The sequence below is a fragment of the Phyllobates terribilis genome, unplaced genomic scaffold (genome assembly GCF_046119375.1).
Source record: "Phyllobates terribilis strain yellow unplaced genomic scaffold, ASM4611937v1 Scaffold_1584__1_contigs__length_252767, whole genome shotgun sequence".
Taxonomy (NCBI): Eukaryota; Metazoa; Chordata; class Amphibia; order Anura; family Dendrobatidae; genus Phyllobates; species Phyllobates terribilis.
The window spans coordinates 61,472-85,368 of NW_027364344.1; the positions used below are offsets into that span (position 1 = coordinate 61,472).

General features: G+C 44.1%; 1 long non-coding RNA gene across 1 annotated transcript; it reads left to right on the plus strand.

The window, feature by feature from the left end:
* The first annotated feature begins 13,308 nt into the window (after window positions 1-13,308).
* On the plus strand, window positions 13,309-15,615 carry LOC141244476 (uncharacterized). Its single transcript, XR_012308393.1, has 3 exons — window positions 13,309-13,390; window positions 13,682-13,774; window positions 15,530-15,615. It is a non-coding gene; the product is annotated as an uncharacterized lncRNA (long non-coding RNA).
* Window positions 15,616-23,897: the final 8,282 nt, after the last annotated feature.

Sequence of the window (23,897 nt, forward strand, 5' to 3'; positions counted from 1 at the left end):
AGCATGGGGCCGGCAGCCACCTCCGAACACCCTGTCCTGACCCTGCAGCATCTCCGGCACACTGTCCGCATCTCTGGCACCCCGCAGCATCTCCGGGACCTGCTCCACTGCAGCTGGTAAGGTGATTTTGCTTTCTAAGACGCACCCCTATTTTCCCCCCAAATATGGGGGGGGGGGGGGAGTGCGTCTTATAAATCGAAAAATACGGTACTTGATTATCTGGAACAATTTCAAGGGTGCCAACACTTTCGGCCATGAATGTACATACACCATAGGTGACGCACATATATACACACACATATGTATTCACACATGGAGCACATAGATAGATAGATAGACATGAGAGATTGATATATAAATAGATGATAGATAGATTCTGTAGATATTGTAGATAGACACTGTATATATTTTAGATATTGTATATAGATGGATAGATAGACGCTGTAAATATTTTAGATATATATTCAGTAACATTACTGATGTCATCACTGCTCTCGCCGGGTCTCGCAGAGCGCAGCTTGACCGGGAGTGACCTAAGAGGCTTTGTTCTCAGAACGAGACTCCATCGGCTGTACTACAGAATCGGTGGATGTCGTGGGATCGCCATGGATTACATGGGCGGCTGGGGCTGGTATTGTTAGGCAGGGAAGAGGCCAATATCCATAGACCTTCCCAGCCTGATAATATCAGTAATATCAGCCTGTAGCTGTCTGCTTTACCTTGGCTGGTTATCAAAAATAGGGGGGACGCCACGTCATTTTTTTAAATTCATTACTTATTAAATAGGTCAGAAAATGTTAAAAACACCATGAAAGGTAGTAAAGGGTACAATTTTATAATATTTAGGGTGGGACGTAGAATAATATAAGCTCTCCCTTTCTAGGTCAACTCTCTCTGAACTGCTTCCAGAGGACAGTGTGGTAAGCTTCGCCTCACAGGGTCTTCTATAAACCCGATGACGCAATGCAGCCGGCCAATCACAGTAATGCCAATAACCAACATGGCTAAGGCCATGTGTATGGAAAACATTTCCTGCATGTTTGTTAGCTGTCACAGCCGCACAATATGCGGGCCGGGGACTTGAGCATGGCGCATGAGCATAGTAGAATTCATTCTCAGCCTATTAGTTCAGCCACAACAGTCACAATTTCTTATGTGGCCCCTCAGGAAAATGAATTGCCAACCCCTGATCTCAATGATTTATAACTTGAGCCGCTTATCTTTAATTGCTCAATAGTTGTCACAGTTGTTAATAGTCATGTGCAACCAATGAGTTAAATGTTCTATGGTAAAAAAAGACACATGAGAAATAAATCTACACAATGTTTCCAATAACAGAACTGAGTATATTTTTAAGGTATGTTCACAGTTGGCAGTTTTTTTTCAGCCTTTTTTTTTCTTCTGAGGAACAAAAAACACTGCATTTTACAGAGCCAGCTTAGAGATGAGATTTCTAAACTCTCAATCACACGCTGCATTTTTTTCCTGTTCTTTTAAATCTGCAGCTTGTCAATTCTTTCAGTTTTGCAGCGCTTTTCACCCATTAAAATGAAAAAAAAACATTAAAAGAGCTGCAAAAACGCGAGTATTGTATGCAGCGTTGTTCCTCCTACCACTCAGGTTTTCGGGGTAGAAAAAAATGCTGTGAAAATGCAACGTGTGAACATCCCCTTATCCTGGTTGTGCTGTAATTGGAAATAAAATAAAACGTCCATAATAATATGGAGATGTAATTCATTCTATGGTGTTTGCACTGTCAGCATTGCTAGGTGGCATCTTTTTGTGCAGAGCCGCCAGTTTAACATTCTGTGACAAGATTCCATGATGACATCACTGGTGATGGTCGGCCATTATGACATCACAGCTCACAGCCATTACTTATAGAATGTACACAGGGTCACGGGTGCCTTTCTTGGCTTCATAGTGACTGATAGCATTTGCAGTTTTTCGCTATGGCTGAAATACTTTTGGATAATCTTCAGGTAGACGCACTATGGGAGATTATTATCAATAATAACCCAGACACTGCGCTTCTACCACCTGATGGCGTTCTCAGCTTCACTCACCGGATGGTGATAAAGCTAGTAAATGACTGCCTGACCAAACACTACCAAGGTCATCTAACGTCAGACTATCTGACGGATTTACCTCAGAACATCAGGACTTTACTACAGCAGGTAAGTGGCGGACGCTCCGCACAAATCTTCTCCATAATCATAGATAATAATAGCGGGACAGAAACTTCTTCAGAGGAGCAGATGTCACATACAATGGCCGCCTCCATTGTGCCCTTTCTCACTCAGGATTTTCATTTTTATTTCTTTTCTTTTTTATAGGCTGAAAAAAGATTTCAAAACGGCGATTTGGCTTTTATTAAAGAACTCGCCGAAAAAGTCCTGTCTGTACTGGAACGTCCGGCCCGCTCATCGGAACGCCTGGTAAGGAGCCGTCATCTCTATCACACGTCCTTGTTTTCTGATCTTCTCCAGATCAGCAGTCAGATATCAGATCTGGTGGTAGATGTTACAGGCCTCCTGTCAGCTCCTGGCAGGCTCAGCATATGTATGGCCGCCAGTCTGTGCTGCTCCCTCGCCTGTGAGGACAGTCTGTATTCTGCTGATGTAGTCACAGCTCAGTGGTGGGAAGTCTGTATTACCGCTTCTGTCTATCACTATTATCAGAGTCTTCCTGCTTGTAAATGCTGAAGCTGAGATAATAGGCGATAATAGTGCACACAAGTCTCTTCTACACTATATTAACATGGACTTGTGGAGAGGAACTGCAGTGTAAAGCAATTCCACCCAATACTGTAGGGAATGGAGTACAAGATGTACCCATGATATAAAGAATGCAGGTAACACAGCTCTGGGGTATCCCAGTGCAGAAAAGTCGAAGTTTACACTGAACGTTTGATTTTTCAATCTAAATTTATCTTAATCCACGTAAATCAGAGAACTTTCTGAGAAATATTATCAAGATGGCGCATTATTTGTATAGTTACAATTGCTGCATCTGTAAATGTGGGTTTAGTGCTTCCTGATTTATGTGTTTCGTGATTTGGTGAAATCTTCCACATATTAAATATATATATTATAATTATTAGGAAACAGCAAAAGGCAACACCAAAGATGGGCAAAATCTACACCCGGAAATAATCCCTGACCCTAATACGAGTCAGCCGGAACTGACCAGTGATCTGATTACAGGTAAGCCGATCATCCGACCTTCTACCTATAATATAATCAGGGATGTGACAGAGACAGAAAGACACATCCCAGACAGGGAGGGAGGAGGATGAGGATGGAGGAGGAGTGTGGTGACTGATAAAGCGGTATGCGTAGGCGCTTACCGTGTATTGCGATCTCCAGTGGGGACATACCCTGATCTTCAGAAAGGCCGGTGGAGGAGGAGACTGGTGCCAGAGGATTGGGGGGAGCATATACCATGATGGGGAAGCATATACCAGGATGGGGGACCAGGATGGGGGAGCATATACCCGGCTGGGGGGGAACATAAAACATGATGGAGGAACATATAACATGATGGAGGAGCATATACCAGGATGGGGGATCAGGATGAGGGAGCATATCCCAGGATGGGGGACCAGGATTGGGGAGCATATACCAGAATAGGGGACTACGATTTGGGAGCATATACCAGGATGGGGGGTAGCATATACCATGATGGGGGAGCATATACCAGGATGGGGGATCAGGATGGGGGACCAGGATTGGGGAGCGTATACCAGGATGGGGGAGCATGGACCAGGACGGGGGAGCATATTCCAGGATGGGGGACCGGGATGGGGGAACAAGGACCAGGATGGGGGAGCATATACCAGGATGGGGGAGCATGGAGCAGAATGGGGGAGCATATACCAGGATAGAGGACCAGGATGGTGGAGCATATACCAGGATAGGGAACCAGGATGGGGGAGCATGGACCAGGATAGGGGACCAGGATTGGGGAGCATATATCAGGATAGAGGAACAGTATTGGGGAGCGTATACCACTATAGGGGACCAGAATTGTGGAGCATATACCAGGATGAGGGAAAGCATATACCAGGATGAGGGAGCATGGACCAGGATGGGGGAGCATATACCAGTATAGAGGACCATGATGAGAGAGCATATACCAGGATGGGGGACCAGGATGGGGGAGCATATACCAGGATAGGGGACCAGTATGAGGGAGCGTATACCAGGATGGGGGGAGCATATACCAGGATGGGGGACGAGGATAGGGGAGCATATACCAGGATAGGGGATTAGGATGGGGGAGCATATACCAGTATAGGGGACCAGGATGTAGGGGAGCATATACCAGGATGGGGGACCATATACCAAGATGAGGAACAATATACCAGAATGGGGGACAATATACCAGGACTGGGGAGCATATACCGGGATAGGGGAGCATATTCCAGGATAAGGGAGCACATACTAGAATGGGGGCCCAAGATGGGGGAGCATATACCAGGATGGGGAAGCATATACCAGGATGGGGGATCAGGATCCAATGTCTTAGTCAGGAAAAATCTAATATAAATCTGGATGGAAGTTCACTGGGGGGGGTGTGAAAGTCAGAGTGCAGTAACATGCCCCCAGTGCACTTCCAGGCTAACTTGCATATGGCTGCTCTGCTTGAACTGTCTCTTCCCATCACTCACATGTACAGTGAGGGTGATGAGTTCCTCATTCATGTGATGATTGGGGATTCCTCCATCATTTATATTACATGTATCTGTCTATGGATGTGCTGTACGTTCTCATATTTAGAATCCCCATATAATTAGTAATAGCCCCATTTACAGACGTCCTGCCATTTCTCCATTATATTGCTGTATTGTGTATATAGGATTGATATCATCTAATACATTTTATTTCTTCATTGTTTTATCGCTATTTTAGATACAACTGTGCTGGCGGATGCTGACAGTGTAATCTGTGAGATCCCAGAGATCCAAGAACCTGCCGCTGTAAGTATCATAGAGGGAGATGTCAGTATATCACCAGATCATGGGGTGTGAATGACACGTCCTGTATTATCCCCATATAACCATGGGACATCTCTATTCTAAATGTAGATGACACTATTGTGTTAGATACTAGCACTTATACTAAAGGGAATCTGTCACCAGATTTTGCTACTCACCTGAGAGCAGCATGATGTAGAGGCAGGGACCCTGATTCCAGCACTGTCACTTACTGGGTGCAGCAGTTGTGATAAAATCTCTCTTTCTCTGCATGCTGGGCTATGTATAACTGCCCACAGCACTGATTGGCAGCTTTCTTGTACAGTACGCTGTGAATATGCAGAAATCCGCTAATCAGTGGTGGGGGCAGGGTTACACAGAGCAATAGGACTACATGGCACAAGACAACTAGTCCTGTAGTGATAATCTCTTGCTGATTAAACACTGATTTTAATAAAACAACGACACAGACCCTAGTAAGTGACACATCGCCGGAATCAGGATTTCGGCCCTTACTTCATGCAGTTCTTAGATTACATATAAAAAACAACTTGCTGACAGATTCCTTTTCAGTTCTCTTCTGTGATCTCCCATATTATTCTGCACTGTACAATGAAGCAAAACCTACAAAAGACAAAAATATATCTCATACCCTACCATCATTATATATAAATGTAAAGCAAAGTTGCATAATAAATATAGGGTACTTAGTGAACTATTTTTGATCAAAAAAAGAGTTGGGACCCGGTCCTATTTGTCTACCCTTTTATATGCATTACTTCAACTTTGATATACAGTAAGGTTTTTAATATAGACAGTATAGGTACCGTCCCAATTTAGGGTCACCTTGCCGCTGGTGGGACGGCTTGTATACTTTTTTTGATCAAAAATAGTTCACTAAGTACCCTATATTTATTATGCAACTTTGCTTTACATTTATATATAATGATGGTAGGGTATGAGATATATTTTTGTCTTTTGTAGGTTTTGCTTCTTTTTGCTAGTGTGAACATGCTCCTATTTCTTGCATGTCTACCATCTTAGACCTCAGTTCACATTGCTTGGTACAATGATTCCGGTGTATGGAGTATCCCCCTTAAATTACCCCCATGTCTGCGGGGCGTCCTGCTTGTATCGCCCCCTACATACAATCAGTGTAAATCAGCTGGGACATAACAGAGGTGGAAGATGGTTTTGTATCCGGAGCTTTTTTCTTGCAGCTTTTTTATCTGAAAATCATTTCTTATTTTTTTATAGAGTGTGATCGAATCATTGATCCCGGCGAGAAAGCCGCATATGAGCGACTTCCAAACATCCAATCTGATCGGCAGCGGAGCTTTTGGGTGAGATTTCTGCTGGTATAATCCATATTTCTCAGGTTCCCTATGACAATGCTTCTGCCTCTGTGCTCTGCCATTCAGCGTTATCATAGGGAAATGATCTGAGTCCACATCACTGTTCTAATTCTCACTATTCAGGTCATTTATATACAGCTGAGCAAACTGATCTATAACAAATCAGACTGTAAGGGCCTGTGCACACATTGCAAATTTTTTGCATTTTTGCTGTGTTTTTTCTGCTCAGAATTGTCACAAAACCTGAGGAATTTCATGTTGCCAGCAAAGTGATGGAGATTCCTGAAATCTTATGCACACGATGCTTATTTTTCCTTGCAGATTTGCAGCACATCTGCATCATGTCATTTCTTTCAGTATTTTTTCTGCAGATTTCACACATAATAATAAGTGGGGAAAAATCTGCAACAAAAACGCAGGTAAAAACAGGACAAAACGCACCTCTTTTTTGCATAGTTTTTCCTGCCTAGGGATGCAGATTTGGTGGAAAACTTTCTGCTCCAAATACTTCATATGGACACATACCCTTAAGGAAAGAGATTAAAATAATAGATTCCATTCCCCTGTCCTAGCCCCTCACCTGTTCTTATGCTGCACCTCCACCAGGGCTTCCTTCTCCTCCTCAGCGGACTTTGTTTTTTTCGGGGCGGCTCCATTATGGAGCTGATAAGAGAGATTGGCTGCACACGGTCACGTGAGGATTGACACGATACTGACGTCAATGACATCTGCACCCACATCCTCCACCATGACAATGTGAGTCCAATCACTGGCCTCAGCACCAGAAGGGGGCGCCAGAACATCCAAAGACTGGCACAGAGGACGCAGGACTGCAGTGATGGACAGGTGAGAGCCAAGGATAGGTGGGTATAACATGTTTTATTATTTTTTTAACTACTTCCATCCCCTCCTTTTATTATGCCATAGGGTATGGGAGGAGCATAACAAATTTCTTCTTACAGCAATTGGAGGAATTTCAATTTGCACTAAATGTCACTTGGGCAGAATCGTATCTATTGACCAAATATAGAGAATCTGGCCAAGAAGAATTTGGGTAGATTCTCTCCCATGTCTCTAATGCGACATGGGTGAGGCCTCAGACAGACATGGCATTGTGCAGATCTCCCATAGTTGATCTAAGTGCTATTTTGTTAATTTCTTGAAATGAATATCCAGTGACGGCCAGATTTCAAGAATTGGTACAGAAGATCATGTAATGACTTCTATAGATGGACTATTAATAAGGATTCATTATAACCCATAGATTCTCCTTTTCTCCAGGGCCGTATACTTAGTGCACCATAAAGACTCACACCAGATCTTTGCAATGAAGAAAATGGCCAAGCAGAACCTGGATACTCCAAGAAAAGTGGAATTGGCCTTTCTGGAGAGGGACATCTTAACATTCGCTGATTGTCCCTTTGTGGTCTCCATGCTCTGCTCCTTTCCAACTAAATCTCACCTGTGTATGGTTATGGAGTATGTAGAAGGTAGGACATGTACATTATATTATATTCAATCCATGTCTGCTTACATCTTATCACCGCTCATATAATTAGGATTTGTCCAAGTGGTTGGCTACATCCCCTCAGAGAATTTACTATAGGTTATATATTACCAAGATACCCGGAAATTCATTGATCTGTGTGCACGGGTACTATGGTGCCCATGAGTCGGAGGGGTCCCGCGCCACTTTGCTTTGTTTCCCATCCCTGTTCCTATCATCAAAATTTCAGCATAGCCACATCCTCAGAATGCGAATATGGCTGAACAGAATGGTGGATCAAGAAGCCAAAAGCTCCCTGATCCACCATTCAGCCTGTGGTGAGTCTGAGACTCTGTGCACTGAAGGTGAAAAGTCGCAATAGCATCACGCCTGTAGTGTGGCGACTCAGTACTCACACTGCACTGACCAGAATGCCTGGGGAATGGGGTGAGATGAGTAGTGCTTTTTATGTTAGTATTTGTAGGGGCCATAATACTAAATGGGTGTCTGGCAGTAGCCAATCATACTGTTTGGGGCACTGGTGGGGGTCATCATGCTGATTTCAGGGGGGCATAATACTGAGTGGTGGGGCTGGAGGGAGCCATAATAATGAGTTGGGGGGCTAGTGGGGACAATTATACTGAGTGGTGGCGACCATAATACTGAATAAGGGGCTGAAGGTAGCCAATCATACTAATTGGAGCATTGATGGGGGCCATCATACTGATTTGGAAGATGGGGGGGGGGGCATGATACTGATTGGAGGCTTGGTGAGGGCCATAATACTGAGAGTTGGTGGGTGCCATAAAACTGAGTAATGGGGCTGGAGGGGGCCATAATACTGAGTGGTGGGGCCATTATACTGATTGGATGGATGGTTAGGGCCATAATACTAAGTGGTGGGGCTCGTGGAGGCCATGATACTGATTGGAGGGCTGGTGAGGCCCATAATACTGATTGGTGGGGCTGGTGGGGGCCATGATACTGATTAGATGGCTGGTGAGGGCCATAATACTGAGTGGTGGGGCTGGTGAGGTCCATAATAATGAGTGATGGGGCTGATGGGGGCCATAATACTGAGTAGTGAGGCTTGTGTCAGCCATAATACTGAGTGGTGGGGCTGCTGGGAGTCATAATATTGAGTTAAGCGGCTCGTGGGAACAACTATACTGATTTGTATAAGTGGTGGGGCTGGAGGCGGCCATGATACTGAATGGAGGGCGGGTGAGGCCCATAATACTGATTGGTGGGGCTGGTGGGAGCCATGATACTGATTAGATGGCTGGTGAGGGCCATAATATGAAATAGTGAGGCTGGTAGGTGCCATAATACTGAGTGATGGGGCTGGTGGGGGGCATAATACTGAGTGGGGGACTGGTGAGGGCCATAATACTGAATTGGGGGCTGTGGGAGACATAATACTGTGCGAGAGGCTATGGGAGACTGTGAATTCTCCTATATTGAGTTGCTGACTGTGAATGCCCCTAAACTGAGTGGGGTCCTCATACTGAGTGGTGTGCTGTGGGAGTCCTTATTCTGTGTGGGGATCCTTATTCTGTGTTGTGGTCCAAATTATGTGTGAGGGGCCACTCATATTGAGTGGGACATGTATTTATGTAATTAGTTAAGGACCACATTTTACCACTACTTTTGTCTAATATTATGTGCACTATCCTTTACATCTGTATATATTCTCTCCTGCCAAATATATCTGCTGACTTCTCATTATTCGTCACAGGGATCTGATTTATAAACCCCTCACCTGTCATATTTCCTTTTTTTCTATAGGTGGAAACTGTCAGACCCTTCTAAACACCAGGGGTCATTTATCTGTCCCCTTGACCCGCTTGTACTTTGCAGAAGTGGTTGTAGCTGTGGAATACTTGCACAGCTGTGGTGTGGTGCACAGAGACCTGAAACCGGAGAAGTAAGTGCCCCTGTAGTATAATAAGGAGGGAAAGTTATTATTTATTATCATATAGTCTGTAAGGCTAAAATCATCTTTTTTTTCGCAGCCTCCTGATAACATCTGCTGGACACATTAAAGTTACCGATTTTGGGCTTTCAAAAGTTGGTGTCATGATACCAAAAACCAACATCTACAAGCAATTAACAGAGGACATCACCAGAGAGTTCCGGGACCATGAGGTCAGCATCACTTACAGAAACCCAGCTTGTTCTTTACAAATCTCATCACACTATTGCTTCTTCTCTACGTTCTTCATTCCTAGAGAACTTTTCCACTGATATTTTATCTTCTGTCATTGTGTTTTTATGGTGAGAACTTGTCATATTAATGGTATCATCAATCTCATCTCTTTCTTCTATTGGTTTCCAGGTCTGTGGCACCCCATATTATGTAGCCCCAGAGGTCATCCTGAAAAAAGGCTATGGGAGACCTGTTGATTGGTGGTCAATGGGGATCATACTACATCAATTTCTTGTGGGATTGGTTCCATTTTATGGAAATTCCCCAACTGAGATTTATGAAAATGTTGTCACAGGTAAGTAGAATAATCCGATTATAGCTTTGATTGGTTACATTTGTTTACTTATTTCCTTTGCTTTGTCGTACAGTCCAATAAAGAGGTTTCATTTTCTGTCTTTTTCTATATAACAGGAGGCGTAATTTGGGATTGTAATCCCGTTCCTCCCTTTGTTGCTCAGAACCTCATCACTAAACTGCTCAGAAAAATTCCTGCACAAAGACTTGGGACAGGTAACAGATAATTATTACACCAAGGACATATCGCTCAAGTCCATGAGACTCAGCACTTCTCTATCAGCTCATCCATTTTTAGTTCGCCATAATATGACTTTCAGTATATTTCCTTCATGTTTGCTCAGTTATGTCATTAGTTCAGATTAAGTTAAACAGTTCAGATATGGAGCAGTCTCTGACAATATCCGCAATACTTTTGTTTTGTCTTCTACAGCAGGAGCATTTGAGATCAAAGGTCATCCATTCCTGAGTGATGTAGACTTTGACAACCTTTTAAGTCAGAAGCCTGAGTACGTTCCTCAGCTTTTGTCAGACGTAGACATAAGCTCCCCTATCAGTAAGTAGAAGGAGACGTCATCTAGACAAAGCAGCTATTTGTCTCGTCTACCATAATTTGAGACAATTGGCTCCCATTAATATTACGGATAAATGGTGACTGTGCTAAACTAACAATCTCTAATAATACTTCATTACTTATCTCTGGTAGATCACTCTGATATAAACAAACATCTCGTCTCAGAGGATGAGGAGGACAATGAGAGCTTTAACTTCCAGAATTTTACATCTTCTTCTGAAAAGCTTTCTAAAGTAAGTATGAGAACAATTAATCTAAAATATGTAAAAAAAGACCTGTAAAAGTAAAAAAAAAGTATTTAATATCTTCTTGTTGTCCACATTTAGCTCTGTACCACCGCTACTAGGAGGATGAACAATGAGGATCCCAAGTCCCCTCCAGAGTGTACCCCGGCATCCAGCACAAGCATCTCAGAAATGTGAGTAGATTCTAAGGTCATTACTGGGAGCTTCATACTAATATACAGTGCCTACAAGTAGTATTCAACCCCCTGCAGATTTAGCTGGTTGACACATGCGGAATTAACTTGGCATTGTGACATTTGTACTGTAGATCAGCCTGGAAGTGGGAAATGCACTGCAGCAAATTTTGTTTTTGTTTTTTTTTATTTTTTTTTTAAAAAACTTTAAAAGTTAATTCAGAGTGTCATTTATTATTCTACCCCTCAAACCACAAGAATTCTGTTTGGTCCCCCTAAAGTATTAAGAAGTAGTTCAGGCACCAAGAATAATGAGCTTCACATGTGTGGATTAAAGATCTCTTTTGCCAGCCTTTTCTGACTATTTAAGACCCTCCCCAAACTTGTGAACAGCACTCAGACATGGTCAACATGGGAAAGACAAAGGAGCATTCCAAGGCCATCAGAGACAAGATCGTGGAGGGTCACAAGGCTGGCAAGGGGTACAAAACCCTTTCCAAGGAGTTGGGCCTACCTGTCTCCACTGTTGGGAGCATCATCCGTAAGTGGAAGGCTTATGGAACTACTGTTAGCCTTCCACGGCCAGGACAGCCTTTGAAAGTGTCCTCCCGTGCCGAGGCCAGGCTTGTCCGAAGAGTCAAGGCTAACCCAAGGACAACAAGGAAGGAGCTCCAGGAAGATCTCATGGCAGTGGGGACATTGGTTTCAGTCAATACCATAAGTAACGTACTCCACCGCAATGGTCTCCGTTCCAGACGAGCATGTATGGTACCTTTACTTTCAAAGCGTCATGTCAAGGCTCGTCTACAGTTTGCTCATGATCACTTGGAGGACTCTGAGACAGACTGGTTCAAGGTTCTATGGTCTGATGAGACCAAGATCGAGATCTTTGGTGCCAACCACACACGTGACGTTTGGAGACTGGATAGCACTGCATACGACCCCAAGAATACCATCCCTACAGTCAAGCATGGTGGTGGCAGCATCCTGCTGTGGGGCTGTTTCTCAGCCAAGGGGCCTGGCCATCTGGTCCGCATCCATGGGAAGATGGATAGCACGGCCTACCTGGAGATTTTGGCCAAGAACCTCCGCTCCTCCATCAAGGATCTTAAGATGGGTCGTAATTTCATCTTCCAACAAGACAACGACCCAAAGCACACAGCCAAGAAAACCAAGGCCTGGTTCAAGAGGGAAAAAGTCAAGGTGTTGGAGTGGCCTAGTCAGTCTCCTGACCTTAACCCAATTGAAAACTTGTGGAAGGAGCTCAAGAATAAAGTCCACATGAGACACCCAAAGAACCTAGATAACTTGGAGAAGATCTGCATGGAGGAGTGGGCCAAGATAACTCCACAGACCTGTGCCGGCCTGATCAGGTCTTAGAAAAGACGATTATTAGCTGTAATTGCAAGCAAGGGTTATTCCACAAAATATTAAACATAGGGGTTGAATAATAATTGACCCACACTTTTATGTTTAAAATTTAATAAAATTCAACTGAGCAACATAACTTTTTGGTTTGTAAGATTTATGCTTCTGTTCATAAAACCTACTCTCGAATGCAGTTTGAAGGCTCTAACTTATTTGCATCTTATCAAACCAGCTAAATCTGCAGGGGGTTGAATACTACTTGTAGGCACTGTATATGCACAAACCCAAATATAGGACATAAATACCATAACAACAAATACAGCATGCATCGCCCGTGATTAGCAGTCATTGTGCTTTTAGCTTCAGAAACCTCTGGTGGTGACAGCCCATAATTGCAGCCAGTCATGCACTTTTAGTGATGCCCACACTGTAGGAGAGATGTAGTACTACATGCCAGCCATTCTTGGTAGTGGTTTTTCGCTCTGCTTTATAGAAGGTAGTTTTGAGTAGGAAACCTTCCCTACCATAACTCTTATATATCCTAATAGGCCTTATTGTTGATGTTAATCTAGTGAGACAACCCCTTCTATACCGAATTTACTTGTAATTTACACGTTTATTTTCTTCCAAACAGGCAGAAAGAATCTTTTCCTGTGTCTATTAGAGATGATGCTATTACCAGCTTGCCACCCTCGTCCCCATTGTCAGGTATGTACATGTCTACAGCACAAAAAATGAGAATGTTGATGTCAAGGCTCAAATACTTTCATATGGTATTTTTGTTAGTGGTCTTCTATGTTATACATGTTTCATGGATTCCAATTATGTTGCCCATAGGCCCATACTGTATCTCTATTTGCCTAATTTTGTAAAGTTTTTCCAGATTACCAGATGTATAGGGGACAGGAGTAGAACAATTCTACTATATACAGGAAAGATACAAAGCAGATCCTGTAAGAATATATTGTTAATGAGGGCTTTTTTTTACTTTCTGATTAGAAACTCCAGCTGACGTCGAAAGAAAATCTTCGATATATCTGAGTATAGAGCAAGAAATCTCAGAAAATGAAGAAAAGGGGGAAAAGAGAGGAGGTAAGTGTGAGAGTCAGCTCCATGTTGTGTGATGTCATTCAGTGAGAATAATTCATGTGGAGCAGTTGTTATTAGGGATGGGCAGACCCGTGGATGTTCGGGTCCATCAGGCTCAAGAATGTTACCCTAACGTGATCCCGAACCCGAACGGGATGTGGTGAATATTCATGGGACTTTAATAGCGGGCACACAGACAGCTGAGCGCAGCAGGAGCCGCGCTGCGGCTACCACGTGCAAACTATTAGGGAAAATGAGTGGTCACTGCTCCCCACGCACGCAGTGAATATTCCGGCACAGAGGGGAACACAGCGCTGGAGGAGAGAGGAGGTGAGTATGATTGTTTATTTTTTTATGAGCAGCGTGACAGGGATCAGGGGGTGCCAAGCATACCAGGATGAGGGGGCCATACATACAGGGATGAAGGGGGCCATGCATATAAGGATGAGGGGGGCGATGCATACAAGGATGAGGGGGCCATGCATATAAGTGATGAGGGGGGCAATGCATACAAGGATGAGAGGGACTATACATACAGGGATGAGGCATGAGGGGGGGCCATACATACAGGGATGAAGGGGGGCCATACATACCGGGATGAGGGGGTCCATACATACAGGGATGAAGTATGAGGGGGGCCATACATACAGGGCTGAAGAGTGCCATACATACCAGGAAGAGGAATGAAGGTACCATACATACCAGGAAGAGGGTTGAAGGTGCCATACATACCAGGATTGGTGTGCGGGGGCGCCATACATAACAGGATGAAGGGTGCCATACATACCAGGAAGAGGGATGAGGGGGCCATGCATACCAGGATGGGGGATTGGGGTGCCATGCATACCAGAATGGTGGATTAGGGTGCCATTGCATATCAGGATGGGGATGAGGGCCACATATAACAGGAAGGAGGGGGCCATATATACCAGGATGGGGGATATTAACAGAAGTGGGGTACATTACCCCTATAACAGTGTCAGCAGCAGACCCCCTCCAGCTTAACAGGGCATCATGACAACATTTTTTGCTTACATTTTTTTTCTATTTTGCTCCTCTAAAACTTAGGTGCGTCTTATAGTCCGAAAAATACGGTATTCACCAGCCGGTGCCTATGCATAGTTAGAAATTTGTCAGTGAGATATATAATTTAGTGCAGTGTGTGTGTGTAGCTTACTGTACATGTATTTAGATAATAATTTAAAAAATAAAATAAAAAAATGCCCACATGAGGGAAAGCAGACAGCTCGGGACTGGTGTTATTATTCTGGGAAGAGGCCAATGTCCATGAAGCTTCCCAGGCTATTAATATCAGCTCACGGCTGTCTGCATAGCCTTCACTGATTATTAAAAGGGGGGGCACCCCCAAAAATGACGTGGGGTCCCCTTTATACTGCGCCGGCCAATCACAGGCATACCAATACTTGGCATGGCTGTGATGGGGCCTGAAGTGCCCACACCAGAAAAGTTTGTTGATTGGCTGTGCTGCATCCTTTCAACAAGCTTTGTTCGGACTGTTGAACCCGAACAGTAACACAGACCTCCGGGAGACACTAGATGTCCAGTACAGACCGTCACATATATGATGGCTAACAATGATCCCTGACCTCTTTATGAATAAGATTCCTCTGCCGTTCAGCCACAGTGACCGCACAGTGGTATCAAGTAATAAGTCGTCCCTTTACTTACATTATGGACACAAAGCAGATCCTATAAGAATATATTGTTAATGAGGGCTTTTTTTTACTTTCTGATTAGAAATTCCAGCTGACGTGGAAAGAAAATCTTCAATATATCTGAGTATAGAGCAAGAAATCTCAGAAAATGAAGAAAAGAGGGAAAAGAGACGAGGTAAGCGTGAGAGTCAGCTCCATGTTGTGTGATGTCATTCAGTGAGAATAATTAATGTGGAGCAGTTGTTATTAGGGATGTGCAGACCCGTGGATGTTCGGGGAACACAGCGCTGGAGGAGAGAGGAGGTGAGTATGATTGTTTATTTTTTTTATGAGCAGCGTGACAGGGAACAGGGGGTGCCAAGCATACCAGGATGAGGGGGCCATACATACAGGGATGAAGGGGGCCATGCATATAAGGATGAGGGGGGGCGATGCATACAAGGATGAGGGGGCCATGCATATAAGTGATGAGGAGGCAATGCATACAAGGATGAGGGGGGCTATACATACAGGGGTGAGGCATGAGGGGGGCCATACATACAGGGATGTGGCATGAGGGGGGCCATACATACAGGGATGAAAGGGGCCATATATACTGGGATGAGGGGGTCCATACATACAGGGTTGAAGGATGAGGGGGACCATACATACAGGGATGCAAGAGGAATGAAGGTACCATACATACCAGGAAGAGGGATGAAGGTGCCATACATACCTGGATGGGTGTGCGGGGGAGCCATACATAACAGGATGAAGGGTGCCATACATACCAGGAAGAGGGATAAGGGGGCCATGCATACCAGGATGGGGGATTGGGGAGCCATGCATACCAGGATGGTGGATTGGGGTGCCATTGCATATCAGGATGGGGATGAGGGCCACATATAACAGGAAGGAGGGGGCCATATATACCAGGATGGGGGATATTAACGGAAGTAGGGTACATTACACATTGTCAGAAGCAGACCCCCTCCCCCTTAACAGGGCATCATGACAACATTTTTTGCTTACATTTTTTTTCTATTTTACTCTTCTAAAACCTAGGTGCGTCTTATAGACCGAAAAATACGGTATTCACCAGCCGGTGCCTGTGCATAGTTAGAAATTTGTCAGTGAGATATATAATTTAGTGCAGTATGTGTGTGTAGCTTACTGTACATGTATTTAGATAATAATTAAAAAAATAAAATAAAAAAATGCCCAGATGAGGGAAAGCAGACAGCTCGGGTCTGGTGTTATTATTCTGGGAAGAGGCCAATGTCCATGAAGCTTCCCAGGCTATTAATATCAGCTCACGGCTGTCTGCATAGCCTTCACTGATTATTAAAGGGAGGTGCACCCCCAAAAATGACATGGGGTCCCCTTTATACTGCGCCGGCCAATCACAGGCATACCAATACTTGGCATGGCTGTGATGGGGCCTGAAGTGCCCACACCAGAAAAGTTTGTTGATTGGCTGTGCTGCATCCTTTCAACAAGCTTTGTTCGGACTGCTGAACCAAAACAGTAACACAGACTTCCGGGAGACACTAGATGTCCAGTACGGACCATCACATATATGATGGCTAACAATGATCCCTGACCTCTTTATGAATAAGATTCCTCTGTCGTTCAGCCACAGTGACCGCACAGTAGTATCAAGTAATAAGTCGTCCCTTTACTTACATTATAGACACAAAGCAGATCTTATAAGAATATATTGTTACTGTTTTTTTTTTCTACTTTCTGATCAGAAATTCCAGCTCTCGAGAAAAGAAAATCTTCGCTGTATTTGCTTAGAGAGCAACAAAACTCAGAAAATAAAGAAAAGAGGCAAAAGAGACGAGGTAAGTGTGAGAATCAGCTCCTTTACTTACATTATAAATACAAAGCAGATCCTATAAGAATATATTGTTACTGAGGGTTTTTTTTACTTTCTGATCAGAATTTCCAGCTCAGAAAGAAAGGAAATCTGAAAAAAATCTGAGTACACAGGAACAAAACTCAGAAAATGAAGAAAAGAGAGGAAGGAGACGAGGTAAGTGTGAGAATCAGCTCTATGTTGTGTGATGTCAGTGAGAATAATTCATGTGGAGCAGATGTCATCTGTCAGTGATGGGATTGTCGCATGTATGATGGCTAACAATGATCCCTGACCTCTGTATGATAAGATTCCTCTGCCGTTTGGCCGCAGTGTCCACGCAGTGGTATCATGTAATACGGAGTCCCATTACTTACATTATATTTATTTCTCTGCTCATAGGTTCCCTCCTCCGCCGGATCTTATCATCCTGCCGGCGTGGATTGTCCAGGGCTGCTCGGATATGTGCATGTTGTCACTGTTCCCCCAGCATCATCTAAAAGACTGAAAACCTCCGCATCTAGCGCCCAGAAATGCAGCAGATCCCCCATCACTGCTGAACCTGTATAGAAGGACCTTCACCAGCTTCCTGTGGCCTTCTCACTGGAACATCTTTACCCGGATATGTTTTGCCTCTATCATCAGGCTCTGCGGTATTCATACTACTCGCCTGACTTGGCTTTTACTGATCACCTGGTATCTGACCCCAGCTGTGTTCATGACTATGATTTCATCTATTAATAATATTCATGGTTTTGTTCATGTCTTAACCTTCTATCCTATTATTAATAATAAAAAAATTAAAATAAAAGCTGTTACTGTTGCTCTGATTTTTTTTCATCTTGAGTTCACAACTAATTGTAACTCACTAATTGTGCTTCTTAACACTAACTGCATTTGTCATTATTCTGAATGCAGCAGCCAGGCTCATATTTCTGTCCAGCAGCTACACCGGCGCCTCCACAGTACCAGTCATTGCACTCTCCCACAAAGCTCTCCACAGTGCTGCACTGTTCTACAACTCCTCCCATATGTCAGTCTACTACCATATCTACACTCCAATGAGCCAAGACTAATATCCTCCATAATCAGGACCTCCCACTCTCACGTCTATGACTTTTTCTGTGCTGCACCAGTTCTCAGGAGTGCATCAGGTTCATTCCTACTGTCTATGGATTTAAGTGTTCACTAAAAACAGATAATTTTTAGCAAGACTATCAAGTCATGTCACTAATCTAAGTTTTGCCCCCAGCACTTAATATCTGTACATATGTACAGATATTGGCTGGTGACCTGTTCATTTAGTCCAGGGCCGGCTCCAGGTTTTTCTGGGCCCCGGGCGAAAGAGTCTCAGTGGGCCCCTTTAACACATACCACGATTCATGATGCAGAGACATGGCGGAGAAATATATATATATATATATTAGTACAATGCAAAGATTTCACTTCTTACATTACATGAGTGATATCTATTATAAATTCCACAATAGCTCAGAAACCGGTGAATCGCTCCACACAGAATAGTGGCCCCCATATAAGGCTCCATACGGAATACTGGCCCCCATATAAGGCCCCATACAGAATACTGGCCCCCATATAAGGCCCCATACGGAATACTGACCCCCATATAAGGCTCCATGCGGAATACTGACCCCCATATAAGGTTCCATGCGGAATACTGACCCCCATATAAGGCTCCAGGCGGAATACTGGCCCCCATATAAGGCTCCATGCGGAATACTGACCCCCATATAAGGCTCCATGCGGAATACTGACCCCCATATAAGGCCCCATACGGAATACTGGCCCCCATATAAGGCTCCATGCGGAATACTGACCCCCATATAAGGCTCTATGCGGAATACTGACCCCCATATAAGGCTCCATGCGGAATACTGGCCCCCATATAAGGCTCCATGCGGAATACTGACCCCCATATAAGGCTCCATGCGGAATACTGACCCCCATATAAGGCTCCATGCGGAATACTGGCCCCCATATAAGGCTCCATGCGGAATACTGACCCCCATATAAGGCTCCATGCGGAATACTGGCCCCCATATAAGGCTCCATGCGGAATACTGGCTTCCATATAAGGCTCCATACGGAATACTGGCCCCCATATAAGGCTCCATACAGAATACTGGCCCCCATATAACGCTCCATACAGGATACTGGTCCCCTTATAAAACTCCATACAGGATACTGGCCCCCATATAACGCTCCATACAGGATACCGGTCCCCTTATAACGCTCCATACAGGATACTGGCCCCCATATAATGCTGCATGCAGGCTGTTACCCCCCACATAATGCCCCATACAGGTTGCCCCCCCTTATAATGCTCCATGCAGGCTGTTCCCCCCCACATAATGCCCCATACAGCCCCCCCCCCTTTTAATGCTCCATGCAGGCTGTTACCCCCCCACATAATGCCCCATACAGGCTGCCCCCCCCTTTATAATGCCCCATGCAGGCTGTTCCCCACCTTATAATGCCCCATGCAGGCTGTCACCCCTCCTCTTTATAATGCCCCATGCAGGATGTCCCCCCCCTCTTTATAATGCCCCATGCAGGCTGTTCCCCACCTTATAATGCCCCATGCAGGCTGTCACCACTCCTCTTTATAATGCCCCCTGCAGGAATCCCCCCCCCTCTTTATAATGCCCCATGCAGGCTGTCACCCCTCCTCTTTATAATGCCCCATGCAGGAATCCCCCCCCCCTCTTTATAATGCCCCATGCCTCCATACATAAAAAAAAAAAATCAAATACTCACCTCCCTTCTCACCTGCTGCCGCTGCTCGGGTCCGGACTCCAGCGTTGTCGGCGTCTTCCCGCTCAGCGCTCCCTGTGACGGCTCAGGGGAGGGCGCGGTGTAAAGGTGTCACTGCGCCCTCTGACCTGAGACGTCACAGGTAGCGCAGAGCAGGAAGACAGCGGATCTGCGGAGGCACGGGGAGAGGTAAGTATCCAGCTGCCGGGGCCCTGAGCAAGCGGCGGAGAAGGGCGGGCGCTGACACCGCTCTCCTCCGCCCATAGCCCAGCGGGGTGCGTGACCGCCAGTGGGCCCCTCTGCCTGCTCAGGGCCCCGGCATTTGCCCGGGTGCGCCGGGTGCTGACGCCGGCCCTGATTTAGTCTTAACTCCTCGAAGATAGGTGCTCCCTAAAACCACATCTGTTTAGGGCGGCCTATCACGCTCCTTAATCAAAGTCCTTTTATATATTTATAGCCCATTCATTATTTCTCCAAACATAAGTCACTCCACCGCACCCAAAACCCCTACAAATCCTGGCTGGTGACAGCTCCTGCAGCCTTTATCTCTCCCTCATCCCCTCAAGATGGCGGACCATCATTGTAAATAAGCCCCTGCACTTTGTGTCCCCCCACCTCATTATAGATTGTAAGCTCTTACCAGCAGGGTCCTCATTAGTTTTGCTGTAATTATTGTATTATCTTTAGCTATGTTACTTATGACTGTTGTATATGAACCTGAATTGTAAAGCGCTGAGGAATATGTTGGCGCTATATGAATAAAGATTATTATTATTATTAAAGCAAAACAACAACATGTTTCATACCGCCAAATCTTCCTTAACTCCTTAGTGACCAAGCCAATTTTGACCTTAATGACCTGCCCAAATTTTTGAAGTTTGACCAATGTCAATTTATGTGGTAATAACTCTTTAACGCTTCAACGGATCCCACTGATTTTGAGACTGTTTTTTTCATGACATATTGTACTTCATAATAGTGGTAACATTTTTTCAATATGACTTTCATTTATTTGTGAAAATATCGGAAATTTGGCGAAAATTTTTAAAATTTCACAATTTTCAACCTTTTAGTTCTTACGCCCTTAAATCAGAGTGTCATGTCGCACAAAATAGTTAATAAATAACATTTCCCACATGCTTACTATACATCTGCGTCCTCTTTGAAACATCGTTTTTTCTGTTAGGAAGTTATAAGGGTCAAGATTTGACCAGTGATTTCTCATTTTTACAACAAAATTTACTAAATATTTTTTTTAGGGACCACATCACATTTGAATTGACTTTGGGGGGCATATATGACACAAAATATCCAAAAGGGATACTATTCTAAAAATTGCACCCCTTAATTCCTCAAAACCACATTCAAGAAGTTTATTAACCTTTCAGGTGCTTCACAGGAACTAAAGCAATGGCAAGGAAAAAATAAACATTTTTTCCACAAAAATTTTACTTTAGCCCCATTTTTTTTATTTTCACAAGGGTAACAGGAGAAATGGACACCAAAAATTGTTGTGTAATTGGTCCTGAGTATGCCAATACCCTATATGTGGGATAAAACTACTGATTGGGCGCACGGCAGAGTTCGGAAGGGAAGGAGCATAATGTCTTTTTGAATGCAAAAATAGCTGGAATCGAGAGCAGACGCCATGTCGTTTGGAGAGCCCCATATGTGCCTAAACAGTGAAAACCCCTACAAGTGACACGATTTTGGAAACTAGACCTCTCAAGGAATGCATGTAGATGCCTGGTGAGCACCTTGAACGCCCAGGTGCTTCACAAAAGTTTATAACGCAGAGCCGTGAAAATAAAAAAAAATCTATTTTTTACCACAAAAATATACTTTTAGCCCCAAATTTTTTTCCCACAAGGGTAATGGGAGAAAATGGACCCAAAAATTTGTTGTGCAATTGCTCCTGAGTACGCCGATATCCCATATGTAGGGGAAAACTATTGTTTGGGCACATGGCAGGGTTCGGAAAGGAAGGAGTGACGTTTTGGAAAGCAGACTTTGATGGAATGGTCTGCGGGTGTCATGTCGCGTTTGGAGAGCCCCTGATGTGCCTAAGCAGTGGAAATCCCCCCTCAAGTTACCCCATTTTGAAAACTACCCCCCTCAAGGATTTTATCCAGGGTTATGTATAGTGAGCATTTGTAAACCACAGGTACTACACATAATTTGTTAACATTAGGTCGTCATATTGAAAATTGTCATTTATTTCACAAAAATGACGTTTTAGCCCCAAATTGATTATTTTCACAATGGACAATAGGTTAAAAAATAACGCGATGATCAAAAACTTCTATTTGGGCACATGGCAGGACTAGGAAAGGAAAGAGAGCTATTGGTCTGGAATATATTGTGAAGGCCATGTCGCATTTGGAAAGCCCCTGACATGCGAAAACAGCAGAAGCCACCACAAGGGACCCAATTTTGGAAACTAGTCCCCTCAAGGAATTTATCTAGGGATGTATTGAGTATTTTTAACTTACAGGTGATTCACAAAACTTTATAACTTCCAGACGTGAGAACAAAAAATTATTTTTTTATACTAAAATACTGTTTTAGCACCAAATTTATAATTTACACAAGTGGTAATAGGAGAAAATGGACCCCATAATCTGTTATGCAATTTTTACCGATCACAGTGATACCCCATATGTGGTTGTACACTAATGTTTGAGCACACAGCAGGGGTTGGATAGGAAGGAGCGCTGCTTGGCTTTTAGAACACAGATTTCGTTTTAATACAGTAGTGTTCAAAACAATAGCAGTGTGTCCAAAAACATGAGTTAAGCACAAAATCTTTCTACTAGTTTTTATTTCCAGCATTGGGAACATTACACGCTGTTTTCTAATTCAAAACATGAAGAGAAATGTATATAATTTTTAACTACTTTACAGAAAATAACAAAAAAAGGAGGCCAAGTACTTAAGCTACGTAGTTGGGAGAGGCGAAATTAAGCCACAGGTCAATAAGAACGAGGCAATTCAGAACTGGCTGCAACCGCTCTCCAAGAAGCAGGTGAGAGCGTTTCTTGGAATCGTGGGATATTACCGGCGGTTTATCCCAAATTTTTCTATGATTGCCGCACCACTGACGGACCTTCTGAAAGGCACAAAATCAACGAGGGCGAAATGGACGGTTGAAACCGAGATGACGTTCCAACAGCTGAAGCTGGCACTCTGTAAGCAGCCGGTCCTGGTTGCACCAGACTTTACTAAAGAGTTTGTGCTCCAGACAGATGACTCAGAAGTTGGCCTAGGAGCCGTGCCGTCACAGGAGATAAATGGGGAAGAGCATCCCATCCTGTATATGAGCCGGAAGCTCTCATCCTGTGAGAAAAATTATGCCATTGTGAAGAAAGAATGCTTAGCCATAAAATCAGCCATACACACGCTAAGATATTACCTACTTGGCCAAAAGTTTAAATTGGTGTCAGACTATGCCCCTTTGAGATGGTTGAGGGAAAAGAAGGGTAAGAATGCCTGAGCAACTAGGTGGTTCTTAGGTCTCAAAGACTTTAATTTTCACATGGAGCATAGACCTGGGAAGTTACACGCTAATGCTACTGCCCTCTCCAGAATTCCCTGCTGGGTGACTGAAGGTGCCCCCCAGCTTTTGGCAGAGGGGGGGAATATGTGACAGAGTCACTGGTATTATATGCGAGGGGAGGTATGCGTCACTCAGGATTCTCTCCTGTGTGAACTGAGACCTACTGAATCTCTGCCAGCATGTTATATGCTGTGGGTTACCTCTTTTAAAGGGTGTGGTTTTATGGGAATGATGTAGAGATGGGAGGGAAGTCATTCCCCATATCTCCTCCTCAGGGTG